The sequence below is a fragment of the Osmia bicornis genome, chromosome 10 (assembly GCF_907164935.1).
Source record: "Osmia bicornis bicornis chromosome 10, iOsmBic2.1, whole genome shotgun sequence".
In the NCBI taxonomy this organism is placed as follows: Eukaryota; Metazoa; Arthropoda; class Insecta; order Hymenoptera; family Megachilidae; genus Osmia; species Osmia bicornis.
In genome coordinates, this window is record NC_060225.1 from 4,151,178 (window position 1) to 4,165,025 (window position 13,848).

Below are 13,848 nucleotides of genomic sequence, written 5' to 3' on the forward strand. Positions count from 1 at the left end.
ACATATTATAAACTAAAGCGAATTTTATGAATACATATTTAAATTGAATATTGATCAAATCATTTAAGCACGATGCATTGTTTACGGGATAAAAGGTTTCAGATCGGTCTTTTTTTTCAATAAAGTTACAAGTTTAAGAGTCATAAAATATTTTTTAGTAGAACGGTTCTTTTAACTCATGCTATCGCAAGTAGTATAGCTTGGTATAAATCAGACGTTTGTGATAGAGGCTGAAACCGTGTTCGATCTATTTTACACTTTACTCGGCCCGATGTTTCGCCGTTAAAAATTTTACAACGACGAGTTTACGAGCCAGGTAACATGATTGTAGAATCAGATCGTAATATTCTAACACACGATTAGGGTTTTACTGCCCGGTATTTGCATAGTGAAAGACCAGTTAAGTTTATTTTCTTTTTGCATCAATTTTTCATACCATCTATTTTCAAGTAATAAAATGTCATTAGCCTCTAATTAAACGTTTATTAAGTTTATCTACTCATTATGTGGTATTTTGATGTATCCTTAATTTCAACACGTAAATCTTTACATTATTACATTGTAAAATATAAATTTGTTGATAGTACCATTTTAAATTGAAAAAAAATGTAAGATTCTAGGAATGATGTACCCTGAAAGTATTAATAATAAATCTAAATACTTTTAACGGAAGTTTAAGTAAGTATCTTTAGTTCTCGACTATCTCGACCCCAAATGCGTAGTTTCACCCCAGAAATTTCCAGTTAGCAACTTTTCTCAGCCACCGACTATTCGTCTTTATTATGGCTATACCTTTTTCTCGATTCGACGAGGCTGGCCAAGGGGGTATATTGACCGAAGCCGTACACGTCTGAGATCTTCTCTGTTCATCCATTTTACAAGTCGGTCAGGCAACATCCTTCGTGTGCCGTTAGATAAGATTCTCTGAAAATTTATCGGCCACAGGCCCGCCAGTGCACTAACGCGTTCATTTTCGCTGGGTGGGTCGAAGCTTATCGGTTCTCAAGGAAGTTTCGAAGATTCATCGACGAAAAAAATCTGCCCCGCCTGTGTCCTACGTTACTCTGTCCGTTCGTAAAAGATATATGGAGGCTCGGAATTTCGGTCAGATTCGAATCCTGCGGGCTAACATTTTATCTCTATATTTGTTTTGCCAGAGGAAAAACAATTCTACAGAATTTAATCAATAATAACTGAAAGTTATACATTTTTATTTCTAAATTACTTTTAATATTAATATAACCAAAATTAGATTTTTTTAAATTCATGCTTCTCCTATATATCGCCATTTTTCTATTAAAAATAAAAACAGAAATATATGAATTTAACTTAAAAAATTTTTTAATTTTTGTTTTGATGGTATATGTTTATAAAAAGATTCGGAACTACTGATATGAAATGTAAAATATCAAATTAAAAACGTTCAAATTACAAGTTAGAAGAAATTATAGAAATTTTAGCATGTCTAAAAAAAGTTGATAGTGAACAGTATAATACTTGAAAAATGCAATTTTCTATCGAGAGGAATACAAAGAAAGGTCAAAAGGAATTGAACACAGCGTTCTTTCGAATAAATTCACACGGATTTCATTCAGAGCATTCGCTCGATGTGAATTACGAAAAGGAATGAAACGTCGGTCGGGCTACTGGAATCCGATAAGCTTCGTTCGTTCGATACACATATGCAATTTCGTATTTGCAACCCCGTCGAAGCGTCATGCTAGCCGAAATCGATTTCCGAACGATTCATCTAACGGTCGCCTATACACATTTTGTTTTTGTCCTTCTGTCCCGTTCTACTTCTTTCACCCCGTTCCGTTTCACGTCAGATGACAGCCAATTTTTATACCAGTGATTGCATTTGCAATTCCCACGCGAAACACTCTCTTCTATTACCATCTTTCGCTTCCTTTCTGAACGGTTTCACCGATTCTTTGGAAAATAGCTTTCGCTCTTTCCAGGATGAACATCAACTTTCAAAACTTTTTATTTCTCATCGAATATTCGTTCGATGGCTTCAGAACACGTTGATGAATTGCTCCGGTATTCTGTACAATCGAGGACAGAATTTAATTAAAGATGGAAGAATTGGAAAGCTTTTTCCTGGAAGAAAAATGCGAGAAGGAAAAAGACGTCGTTAAGAAATAATTTCAAAGTTTCTCTCCTTGCAGCGCTTCATCTGATTCAAATTTAAAATTTATAATTGTACAAGTTGTTCCCAGCTTTCGTAGCAAAATTAATCAGTGAAAAAATAAAGAATTTTTCTTTTAATTTTTATCGAATACTCCTCTATTTTATATACGACTAATTAATCTTGAACAGAACAGTAAATGTGGTCTCATTTAGTCTTTGTACAAGACAGAACCACGCTCTACGGTTTTGATGCGCGGAAAAGAAAGGGTGGGTGGAGTCAGGAAATTCCACGGGAGCAAGGTGTGACTCGTGAAAACATAATTCCAGTTCCTTAAGAAGCAATTAATTCCGTACCCGAAGGAACGATAAAGAAGAAGAGAGACAAAGATAGAGAGAGAGAAGGCGGCAACTGGGTGGGCGACATTTAAATTAAGTGGCTTCCTTTGAAATTAGATCAGGGGAAATTTCTCCGTTGTCCTGTGCCTTTGTGGAGAACCACTAGTTCCTCGGTGTCGTGGCTTCCGGTATAAAATTTGCAAGAACCTAGCAAATTTATCCCCGGTAAACATCTTTCCACGGTAAAACACCGTTAACTTATGATGATTTTCCATACGCTAATGCAGTTAATTGTTAATTGTAATGGCTGTGCCTGCACTATACACAAAGATTTTCATCGTATAAGAGGATCAACGAGTCATAAATTATAAATAGAGCATTAAAGGATTAAATTTTCCATGCGAACATGTACGTCATTCGTACAGAAAGCGTTAATAATTATTAGATGTAAAGGAAAAACAATTTTTCTGAATCTTTAGTAAATAATTATGTGTATAATAATAATCTGTATAAATTAATTATGTTTCTTTTTTTTTTAATTGAAGATTTCTTTTTAATCTTTGAATAGCAGAAAGGGTAATGAAATTATAATTTTGACAGGGGTGCGCGGGTACCCGAAAATTCGAGGCACCCCTACAAACAATTGATTGATAAAATTATAATTTTATTACCCTTCCTGCTGATCAAAGATTAAAAAGAAATCTTCAATTAAAAAAAAAGAAAATAAAAGGGATATAATTAATTTATACACATAATATGAATATTAATTTTTTCACTTTTGATAATTTTGAAGTAAAATCTAATTACTACCCTAATTCACGAACCAGCATAGCTACGACGAAAAGCAGGCTATTCATTGCTCTGAAAAGAGCAGCTCCGACTTGTTGGTACCAGCTTAACCCAATTCAATGGAAAAGTAGGACTTGACGAGATGGTTGTTTGCAATCGAACCCATCGATAACGACTCGGTCCGGTCGGAGAGGGTAGAAACAAGGCTGTCAACGCATCGACGCGAAGGAAAAGAAAAAGCATCGTCGTGGAGGATGGTTGTTTCAAGGGTTCGGAGAAGAGAAATGGGACGTGGAACAGAAGAGGGGACGAGCTGCCAGACGCAGGACACGGTTTATTCCAGCGTTCCGTATCGTTAGGGCTCACGTTTCGTCGCACACCGTGGCATAGCGAATTACGTACGAGCCGGCTCGTTCTACGCGGCGAATGTACGTCGTTGGTATTGCCGATGTACCCTTGAATGGGCTGATACAAAGGGTACCGACACCATATGACGTGTTACGGACTGGTTACGAGCAACCGCCCAATCCGTGTATCGTACACCGGCATGGTGATAATTCAGTTATTGGGCGGAGAATTCTACAGAATCCTGATAATGAGGCTCGATAAATAGGATTTCTTAGGACGATCAATTTCCCATAATCTTGTATCAATGATCAGTGTCAAAGTTATGGGGACTATTTACGGCTGGAATGAATTTCATATAATTGAATAATTGAGAGAAAATAAAATTGATAAGAATTGTAAGTTCTATTGTTGATTCAAGGTATCGAATGGAAAGCTTAACCCTTTGAAACGGTCTGGTGTATAGGTGTACCGGTACTGATATCACAAAGACTGATTTTTCCTTTTTACACGGATGGTACCAATATCTATCACAACCCTTTCTTCATCTCCAACTTATTTTTACATTATTAAGAAATTTGAGGATTTCATGATCTTGGAGTTTAAAAATTTTTTGATTACTCTTAGAATTTCAAGATTTTACAAAAGCTTAATTAGGTCTTTGATTATACACTTGTACAGATTGCGAAAATGTATGAGTCGCGTATGAGTATTAAAAATTCATCTTCAAAAAATTAAGTCAAGTGGAAAATGAAACACCTGTATCTTGAATAATTATAAATAGAATAAATAGAACAATGGCTATAGATAGTCAGATAAGTAGTATAGAAACTATATATGATCATACTAGTAGTATAGGTCATTGAATTGTCAGACAATTAGATTACTTCAATTGAATTTCTTTCAAATTTCGGCTGTTTAAAATTCGTACAGATAAAAACTAATGAAGCTACTTAAATAAGCAGCAATTTGCATAGCACTTAACGAAAACAGTTTCTTCCCTAAAGGTATTTGGTTTCTAGTGACTCACCCTGTAGAAGTCTTACTCCCTCTGGTCGTTTTCCTTCGTTATCGCTGAATGCTTCCCCGGGCTCTTTGTTTTCATTGGTTCAATGTGGGAACGTACTTATTCGAGAGGTTATTACTTAATTGGCACTGCATTTGCCAGGAAAATTGAACGGGCCGGATATGAAGTAATCAGATCATAAAACATTTCACGTCGAACAACTCGAGTGGCTCAATTACTGGAGATTACAAGCTAACAGTATGTTTGCAATATTGGCAATTGTGTATTATTATGATCGCAATATTGTTTAAAATTATAGCCATTGTTAAGGTTTTATTCTGAAACTCGATTGTATTATATCATAATATCTGTATTAACGTTTATAATCGTTCAAGGAGCAGTCTCTTGAGTAGAATTTACAATGAAAATTGATCAAGAATAAATGTTAGAAAAATTATAATATAATCTTTTGTTTTCAAGAAAACTTTCCAAATACCTCGGTAAATCGTGCGAGTGCAAAGATCGAAGAACTCGAGAAATCAGCAGCACTATACTAATGTGATTGTCGTTTAGGACACTCGAAACTACCATAAATCGTTTCTGGAAAGTCTGCCGTTTACGACACTTGGCGAACTGTGAAAATCGAGCTCGAAACGACTCTACAAACAATCGTTCTACGACTTTCTTCAATATCTTCTTCGCCCGGGGCATTAAACATTTAGTAGACTTCGATAGAATTCTTTTCGTAATCCCCTGATACTATTATTAATTATTAACACTGGGACGACGGACCATGGAGAGACTCCAAATTTTAATACAATTTAATTTTCATTTTCACATTACTTTAATTGTTTTAATTTTGCACTGTTCTTTCAAAATTATTTATGTATATATTTTGTAATATTGCGTCACGATTGACCCAGGCTAAAAAAGTGTATAAGAAATATTTAAAAATCTTATTTTAGAAATTCTATTTATTTAAAAAATTCTATTTTGTTTAAGAAAATAATGTTCTTTGCTCGCTTAGTTGATACCGTAACTTTTGATGTTTTAAAAAATTACAAAATTAATATTTCAATAGTATCATCGATCCATCAAACGATTAAGGAATTGCCTATCCGTATCCCGTTCGATAATTATCTCCTCTAGGCAAAGTTAGCTCGTGTTTGGAACAGGTTAGAAGTTCGCTGACGTTTCTATCAGAGTTTACATTCGAATAGGTGACGCGAAACTTGCGCGGCGGCTTTGATAAAGTTTATCCAACCGGTGGACAGAGAGAGCTATCTACGAGAAAGCATACGGTCAGGCTCAAATTGTAGCTGACAACTGTGAACCTTCGAAAGGTTTCCACCATAATTGCTCCACGCGACAAGTTATCGATTCGCAGAGTATCATAGATAACAAAACCGCCAACATTCACAACTATTCTCGTTTATCTTGCGACGACGCGACAGCAATTTACATTTTACAACGAACCAACTTCCAAATAAGAGAACGTAGAATGTGTAACTTTGTTAAAGTAATAAACGGAAAATCAATACGTTTAATACTCTCTGGTTGTCTGACCATAGCCGGACCTGTTCTACTTGACTGGCCGCGTACACAGTTCTCTGTGTATTCAGAGATCGTTTGTTGAATGTAATATTAAACTTTCAGCAAGATCTAAATTTATCTTACTCGGGTGTAATGGAAACATGGACGCATGGAAATAATATTTGAACAGTACATTTGCAGTGAAAATAGATATAAATTATGCAATGTAATTCGAACTCTGTTTAGTTGAATTAACTGTGTTAACAATAGAGAACAATTATGAATTTATATAATTTAGTATTGGTATTAATTCCAATTATTATTATTACTATTACGTTATTACTTATCATTCATAATATTCAATTATGGATTAATATATTTAGATACTATTTGTATCACTTCTATTTTCTATAAATCAATTTTCGTTTTCAATTATTTGAAATCTATTATATTAATATTGCTTGAAATATTGAAAAAAAATAACAAAATTTATTAATTAACATCAATTTTTCTTTTTCACCCCCAATATAAGATTCATTTTTCAATATTTCTACCAAGTTGAACTTGAAGGTATCTTATCTCTAGAATGTACCACTCCTGTTCAACCCTCGTAACTTCCTGTCAATGATGTTATTATAAATCATGTAAAAGTTGGGGTGACGAAGGTGAGAGGAGGGTGAATTAGGCGGACACGCAAAGGGGTTAGGAAAACGAGAAGCGAGAAGCGACGAAGTTAAATCGTGTATCACTAATGTTGAATAAATGTACCGTAAGCAAAACAAGGCCGGCCTAGCGAACGTCAACTTGACTCGATGGCTGAAATTACTTGGCTCCGGGATATCGTCATTAATCTTGATCAAACGATAGCCTGTGTCGGACTCTCGGCAAGCAGCCGCGACACTGACTGAGAACTTTGTTCATAAATCTAAGTCTGGAACCCTCCCGTTAAGTATTTTTATTTCGCTTTTATTGTGGCACTCGTTCGAACGAAGTTTAACGGGGGAAAGTTCATTGCAGTAAAGAGTTATCACCGTATCGTTTCGTAGTTTTTATCACGCCATACGTTTCACTCGTCAAAGTCCTTTGTAAATTCATTAATTTGATAAATACGTCCATTCACGAGTAACGAAATTAGAACTTTTTCTATTAACCCTCCGACGGCGCGGCGGACCATGGAGAGTGCCCCAATTTTAATTTCACAGATTCTCAACCTTTTCGTAACGCGTTAGTGGTGCGGACATTACTAGTTGAGAACCGTTACGGCGCTAAACTGTAACACGATGATTTGTTTTTTTAATCATTCATATGGAAAAAGAAATTCATAGCCGAGATTTATAGCAACTGTGATTACACCATGGTGGTTTGGAACGTTGGAGACACGCAGAGATATTTTATCGCATTAACGTTGCAACAGAAGCTTTATTGGAAGCTTTTTTTCAGCGCGGAGGAACGCGTTTTATTACAGCTGCGGTCAATTTGTTATGTAAAATGGTCGACGGAATTTCTGGATTTACTGGAAAGCGTATTTTCTCTGAAAGGGGAAAGAAAAGGATTAAAAACGAAAAGAAACGCGTGTTCAGTTTAATATATCACTGTTTTGCATTATTAGAGGAACGTCCTTTGTTTCATAAATAACTGAAAGAGATTCATTTTCCATTATAATCTTACTAATTTACTTTTGAACATCAAATTGTAAGAATTTCACAAACAGAAAGTTAATTGTTATTTATTTTTCATTCCAAGTTTACAATCTTCTAGACGATCTTTATTTCAAAAGAGAAAAATAGAGTCTCGTTAATCTACAAACACTAAGTTAGTAATTAGAAGTTTTTTATAAAACCATTATGTCGTTGAAAATAATTCCTGAAGGGAGTGTCAAATTATCTCCAATGTAAAGTATTAAACTGTTTCGTGTCATTTAAAACCAAGGGACATCTTAAAAGTTTCGAGAGAGCAGCAAGTTGCTCGCTAGACATCTCGAAGGATTTGAATGTCGCATAAAATGATTACGTAGCCGCAAAAGTACGGGCAAAGGACTGATAATGATAATTAATAGTTCCATAGCTTGCTATGAGAGTTCGCTATTTCGTCGACTTAATTTCTGCAATGTTTCAAAACTTCCAAGATCCGTTCGGTGAAATGTAAAGAATTAAAAGAAAATCAGCCTGACAAAAGATTGTTTAAATACTGTCATAAATTCTGATTAACTTCCCTGTTTTAAGCTGTTCTCACCCCCTAATTGAATTGAAAGTTTCAAGTTCCTTCGACATAAGTCATTATAACTTTTGAGGAATTAAAATCCAAGTTGATTAATAGCACCTTTTCTTATAGCAATTTGGTGACATAGAAACAAAACAATATTACACTTGTAACACATCAATTTAAAGTTCAAAATTTAATTGAAAAACTGTATAAATGCTCTTTCAATATTCTTAATATGAAATAGCTGGTACCTCGTTGGAAGAATTAATGTTGAATAAGCTAAGTTGATTGATTTATTGTGTCTTTTAACTAAAGGTCAGCCATTTTGTATCAAGAATATTCATAAGGCGATTATATTATCATTTTCTTTGAACTTTAAGCTTTAATTTGATATATTATAAAGGGTATTCTGAGATACTTTTATGTCATGAAATCATATTAGACTTTATGTTTAAATGTCTGACTAATTACATACTTGTACTACTTATTTTTAGTAATAACCTGCTATAGTTTATTTTATTACGTGCAATAGGGAACCATTGAATTTATCATACTTTATATCAGTTTATTAAAGATTATCGCGAATATTTAGGTGATAAAATAGTAGAAAAATAAAAATTTTAAAAATGCAGATAATATGAAATAAAAAATCAAATTAAACTGGAGCTCTCTTCATGGCTCATCGTACGAGGGTTAAACACATCTAATGTTGTTTCTATAATTTCTTATGATCCAAAATTTATCATTTCACATGTGACATCGTAATATCCAAAATTTTAATAAATTTTAATTCAAAAATACGTTGAGCGTTGTTATCAGAATTCAAATTTTAGCCCCTTAGATTTCGTTTCTTTAAAATTCTACGAAATATTTTTTGTGGAAGTTATAAAAATTTACGATAAAAACTTCTATCCCCTCGTAGCACTTTCGCCGGTTTTTCGGTAAATTAAATATTTTCCCGGACTGCGGCCGTAACGTTCAGACCCTTCCACGTGTACGTGAAAGGATTTTTGGTGGAAACGGGTCGGCGATGAATTATTGACGGGTCTGTGGTCGACTTCGTCTCGTTGGAAATGTAATTTATAGGAGCGGCACGAACCCTTAGCAAGGCTTGTAATAACGAGTGGGGCAGGCGATCGAATATTCTTGTGTAAAATGTCACCAACAGCAGAAAAATATCACGAATTCAACCGCAACAAACCGTAGGTGGTCAATTACGGAGCGAAAATGATTGGAAGAAAACGTGTACTTGATCGATGAAAAGATATACAAATTCTGTAATCATTTAAGTTAAATTTGTATCACTAATAGTAATAATTTGTATCTAAAATTTTTATAACAAAAATTTGTATTGAAATGTAATAAAATTATAAATTTACAAAATTGTAGATTCAATTTTTTGAAAATTTTCTTAAAAGACATTGAGAGAGTTAAGAATTGGCAATGAATATTTTTATTTTGCAATAATATCAGACGATGCCTTATTGTCTTTTTAAGAATTTTAGAGACTACAATAGCGACCAACAAAGAGGAAAATAATGATCGATAGGAATACCATTTTTCTTATCAAGGACTTGTTCCTGAACGTCGATTAAGTTTACTGAAATATAAAAGGAAGGTCCATAGCGGTCCATTAAACGGCTGTTGCTAACTTTCTCCGATAATTAAGTACATGATCCTGTACTTAGTGAAAACTTTACAACAATCTATACGGAAGATCGTAAATTGAATTTCAAACATTCATCAGCCAGCTGAACTTTTAATTTATTGTAATTAAGAGTTCAAATATATATTCCATAGTACTTTAAACAACAGTACGATATAATATAAAATATAATAAAAATAATGCAATGTAACATTAGTTCATATCCCCTGTAAAATTTAGGAAATGAAAATAATAATATGAAATGCAAGATGAAGTTAACACTGTGACTCTCTCCATGGTCCGCCATCCGGGAGTTGAAATCAAGTGATTGCAAAAAAGTAAAGTGGATCAATGATATTTCCCCTCTTCTAACTTACACAAATTTTTCATCTCCCTTTCGGTAATACCATTTAGGACTCCTCATGTATCGCTGGTAATGGGGCCGGCGATCTTGCTCTCCGGAACGACTTTTTCTTACTCAGGAAATAAGCGAAAAAAAACCAAACTGTATCAATATTTGTTTGATCCCACTCGAATTTTCATTTCCTCAAAAATTTCCAATATAAAATAAAAATAGATTTAGAGACCTTTCCTGCTGCTAAATCGTTTCAGATTTCACACGGGAAGAAATATAAATCGAAAGATGAAAAATATTGACGGTTAGTTGGAGAATCAGTAATATTCGGTGTTCATCCAACTCAGAAATTCGCAAGTTCTCCAGAAAAAAGGGGGCGATCGAGACGTAAGAAAAAGGGGATACCTTATTTCAGGGAATCAGGCTGGTGCAATGGCTATGGGGGTGAAATAACGGGCAACGCGATTTCCAATCTTTGTAGCCGAAAATCGTCCTTGATCCCCGTGCGGGAAAAGAAGCATGAGCTCATAGAAGCTCGAAAACTTCTCGTTTTCCAACCACGAAGAGGAAGAAGAAGAAAAGGAAAACGAACTCGGCAGTGGCCGCAAGGATTACAGGCAAAATACGTCGAAACGAAATCCTTTCATCCCTTAATGCCGATTTCCCTCGCTAACGGACTGCCGTGTCGTTTCAATCTGACGCGGAGGATTCGATGGGTCAAACATTTTCAGAAACGATAAAGAAATGGTCAGAAAGATTGTCAAGAATCTTTGAAGGAATTTTTAAGAGGAGAAGTCTAAAAACCAATAAATCCCAACAATTTAAAGTATTTCTAATTTCAATTTCCATAACAATTCCAAATATTTCAAAAAGTTTAATTTTATTTACCTATCTACAAAAATTCATCTTTTTATAGAATTTTCCTACATCAACGATATTTGATCATAAATTTATTCAGCCATCATCAATACATTTTTACGAGTAAACTTTTCGACAAATTGATACCGGAAGTGGCTGGTCTCGTAAAAGAAAGCGTTCAGGGAATTTTTCTCATAAACGTTAAAAAAATTGTTCCAGTCAACGATGCTAAACGCAGTCACCATTTTGGTTGCGCTATTTCCATGGTTTTACGCCGGAAAGAATAAACCAGCCTCGGGAGGATAAAGACACGGTGGTTCAGTTGCACCGCGAAGAAGTCGGCGAGCGAGCTCGATGAAGCAACGAATAGAGGACGGAAGAAAGATAGAGAAAAAGAAAGAGAAGATAACGGCGAAGAAATGCGGCAGAGAAATAGATTATGGCCTGCGGGTGCAAAAGGAACTCCGTTGTTCCTCGAGGAAAAGCAGATTACAAGATGTATCATCGCTGAGGCTTGCCAAGACTTTATGGGGATGTAACTGCTACTATGATCGATTCGTTAATACTATAACCTTTGAACAGCGAAGCCTGGGTCAATAGTGGCTCAAACTTACAAAACATATAGAAGAATATTAAAGTTGTCTATAATTTAAAAACGAAAGAGTTTCATATATTGGAAGAAAGTAAGAAAATGAAAATAATATGAAATACAAAATTAAAGGAATATTAGGGATTAATTTATAATTATAATAGAATTTGGGTTTGATCTATTTTAACATCATTACTATAAATTAATTTTAAAGAAATTATCATAATTCTCCACCGTTCATAATGGTCCACCCTTCGAGGGATAATGACACGAATTCGACCAAATTCAGGTTTTTCAATTGTTAATTAGAACACTATGATGACCTAAGATTTGGTCTATGTTTAAATCTAATGTTTAAAGTAGATCTACTGTTATTTCTTTTTTTTTGTACACCAACAGTCACAGTGGTTTCTGAATGTTTTCCACGATGCTGAATGTTTCAGAAACGTCTAAAGCAAATACACGTCGCAAACATTGACGGATTCGGTAGGGCGAAAAGTAACGAAAGACGATCGCTTGAAATGTGAATGAAAAAGTTACCCTTTGCTCGTGGAGACATATTTATTTTCCAGTATACGAAACGTGTACCGAATCGTTCAATACTTTCCCTTTTCTTCTTAACCCTTTATAAATAAATTGTAGTAATTTTCTAAAATTTGATAAGTTACAAAATAGAATTATTTACGGATAATTAAAAAATTGTTATCGTCATAGAGCATGCTATTAAGTTGTCACCCCGAATCTATTCAACAACCCCGGAACAATAGGGGCTGGTAACTGGTTTCGTTGCCAACGAAATACGTAGAAGTGTCTTTTAATAACCGACTGCTTCAACGACTTAGTTAAAGACTAACTCGAAGAGTGACCAAGAACAAGAAGGAAAGTAGGAGGATCGCCTTTTGGACGTTGTTGCCAACAGATCGTGGGGGTTTGTAGCGAACCGGAAAACGGAAACCGAGGGTTGGCGGGCAAGAGAGAGACACGAAGAGAGTTGCCTTTGTTCTTGGCTGGCGTTTTGTTTCAGGATTACGAGCTTATGAAGTATTCGCGTTTATCTGCGACAACTACATGCCCGAGGGGGTTGGCGTGGGTGCGGGCCAACTGGAGCGAGACAACCAAAAGCGGGACCGGTGTCTGTTAATCCGCGAGCGGTTCTGCTGATTTCGAATTAATTATCGCGTTAAACTGCTGCTCGCGTTTAATTCCTATCAACGACTCTGACTACACTTTCCTGTAAACAACGTGGAGCAGAGGAAACCATTTCTAACCTCTTGAAAAATATTTTTATATTCAATGCGTTCATCCGCATCTCCAATTTTAATTAATTATATAATATTATATTTTTAGGTTTAAAATCCCACTTACCATTGGCTAAAATAGAAAAGGATTAGAAACATCAAATATAAAAGCAAATGTTTAATTGTCTATTTAAAAAAGATAACGTAATTTAACCCTCGGGTGGCGCACCATAGAGAGAGCCCAAATTTTAATTTCATTTTGAAATTTTACACTGTCTCCTTAAAAATTGAAGTTATTTTGCAAGTTTAGGTCACAGAGAAAGAGAAACGAAGCGATTAAAATTAAAGAGAACTAGATAGAACTTTTTCTTAATATCTATTAGATGACTTCAATTCAGTTAACAATTAAACTACCTCGGTCTGTTATTTAATTAAAGACACGCCTTATAATTTGCTCGCAGTATAATCAGACGATTAAAGGAACTGCAAGCGAAGAGAAAGAATGAGGAAAAGTAATTTGAGGGGGTGTCGAAATGAAATTTCGAATTCACCCTGCTAACATCGAATTTAACTGGACAATTTCTAATTAGATGTCTCCGGCGATGTCTTTTAATTTACATTTAATTAAATTCATTTGATTCTTCTAACGTTATACGTTTATTGGAACAACGGTGCATTATTATTAAAATGTTTAAATAAAGCTCAGGATAATTACTTTCCGATGCATTTCATCCATAAAGAATCCTACCCTCGATAATAGTGCAAGCTTGAAAAATGCGCTTATTATTCAAAGAGGAAATATATATAAACTCAAGGGTT

General features: G+C 34.7%; 1 protein-coding gene across 1 annotated transcript in view; it reads right to left on the reverse strand.

Moving 5' to 3' along the window:
- The window catches only part of LOC114877900, a 140,738-nt gene that overhangs the window by 65,909 nt on the left and 60,981 nt on the right, over nucleotides 1-13,848 (reverse strand). The gene's annotated exons all lie outside the window — the stretch shown is intronic.